The following is a 2405-nucleotide window of genomic DNA, read 5'->3' as shown; positions in this document are numbered from 1 at the left end:
TTAGATCACACACATGCTTCACATCACATTCATATATACAACATCATGATTACACTTGAATTCCTCACACTATGCCTTCAAGGCCATGATCACAATGTACATAGTAAGTAAACACCTCCACATTTCAAGTGGATCAACAATTCAAGGACAATTCTACATTAACATGAAATTAGGTCAAACTTGCCCTTTCAAGGCTATGATAACAACTCTTCAATTCATCAAAAATTCACCATAATTAGACATATATAATGATACAAATCAATAATCTAAATAAATCTACACATAAATCCATCATCATTCATTCATAATCAACAAACCCACTTCATAAGGCCAAATTTAGGAATTGAGAGAAATCATGGGTTCATAGAGTAAAATCATCTTAAATAATCAATTAAACATCAATATAATCATAGTTTATCATTTGAAAACATTTGATGCAAGAACCCATGAGATTGGATAAATCCTAGGGCTTTTCATGAACTTGAAATCACTTTGAAACTTCTTTGAAATTGACTCTAGGATGAAAGCTAACCCTAGATGAAGGATCACCATACCTTATAATTGAAGAATCCCACGAAATTGAAGAAGAAACACCTTGAAATTCCCAACCCTAGCTTGATCTTGACTTTGATCTCCAATGAAGTTTCTAGAGAGAACTTTTTAGGAGGGAAGGGTTATGATTTTAGAGATGAAATCTAAATGAGAGTTTCAAGGTTTTAATACTCTTAAAATAACTTAAAACACTTAAAATAATCGTCCACATACTAATTAGGACTTGGGGTGAATTTACCAATTCACCCTAGCTTGGCCGAGACTGCACCAGAAAAACAGTGCCCATTCACGCCTTGGACTCACAGACCGTGAGTCCATTCACGGACCGTGCTTCTGGTCCGTGGTCTGGGGCAGCAAGTTAGTTTTAGGACTCTTGACCTACAAAGTCCATCCACGGGGGGTAGATGGACCTACGGGGCGTGAACCCCATCCGTAGGTCACCAACTTTTGGCCAACTTAATGGTTTCCTTGGGGTTTAGACTTAGGGTCCTCCTCAAGGAACCTTAGGGTGGTCCTTGGGGAGTCGTACCTTGATGTCTAACCCCTAAACACCTCAACCATGGCTCAGCACAACATTAAACCACATCAAAACTCATGACGAACACAATCGCACACACGTTAGGCTCTAGTTTCACTAGTTTGTTTTTAGGGTCGTTACAGTCTAGTGACAATGCCATTCTAATTCAAGAAATTGTTCGATATTTGCATCACAGTAAAGCACTAAAGGAAGCCTTATTCTAAAAATTGATCTAGAAAAAGCTTTTGATTGCCTTGAATGGTCCTTTGTCTATCGAACACTCCTGTTTTTTAAATTTCCACCAAAAAATATTAAACTTATTATGAGTTGTATTACTTCTAGAAGAATTGTTGTTCTCGTGCATGGTACCAAAACAAAATACTTTTCGCCTTCTCGGGGTATTCGACAAGGAGATCCTATGTCGCCATACATTTTTATCCTTTGTATGGAATTACTTTCATCATACATAAACTATCAGGTGAATATTCTAAATTGGGACCCCATTAAACTCTCAAAAAATGGTCATGTTTTCTCCCATCTCTTCTTTGCTAATGATCTAATATTAATTGCCTAAGCGAACCCTAAAACTATCCAAACCATTCATCGAGTTCTATCCGCCTTTTGCACTCTCTCTGGAGAAAAAATTAACTCCTCCAAATCAAAGGTGTTATACTCAAAAGCATGTTCGGACACCACTCGAAACCTCATACTCCAGTTGCTCAATATTACTCATGCTGAGGATTTTGAAAAATACTTAGGTTTCCCTATTCTTAACAAAAATCCTAAGCCCTCCAATTTTCTCCATATAATAGATAACATGAAGGCCAAACTCTCTAACTGGAAGATGAATTTTCTCAGCCAGGATGGCTGTTTGACACTCATCAATACAACTTTTGCTGCTATTCCAGCCTATACAATACAATACTTCACTCTCCCCAAGAAGATTTGTAAAGACATTGATAAGATCCAACGAAACTTTCTTTGGTGATCCACCACCCTAAAAAGGAAGTTGCATTATATTAATTGGAATACGGTGACCTTGCCCAAACACAAAGGTGGGCTTGGACTATCCAAGGCCCAAGATAAAAATCTCTCTATCATTGCCAGTCTCTCATGGCAACTCCTCACTAATCCTAATTCCATGTGGGCTCGTACCCTTATCAATAAATATGGCACTAGGTCCTCAACTTCCTCCACTTCCTTTATCTTGCAAAATATTTTAAAGGGAAGGAAGCTCTGTGCTCGAGGGTTGGCAGGTCGGTAGGTATTGGACAAGCCATTGACCTTTGGCAGCATAGTTGGATCCCACATACTCCCCCCCCCCCCTCCCATCCCC

Source organism: Solanum tuberosum, unplaced genomic scaffold (genome assembly GCF_000226075.1).
Source record: "Solanum tuberosum cultivar DM 1-3 516 R44 unplaced genomic scaffold, SolTub_3.0 scf00079, whole genome shotgun sequence".
Taxonomy (NCBI): Eukaryota; Viridiplantae; Streptophyta; class Magnoliopsida; order Solanales; family Solanaceae; genus Solanum; species Solanum tuberosum.
This window is presented reverse-complemented; position numbering follows the sequence as displayed.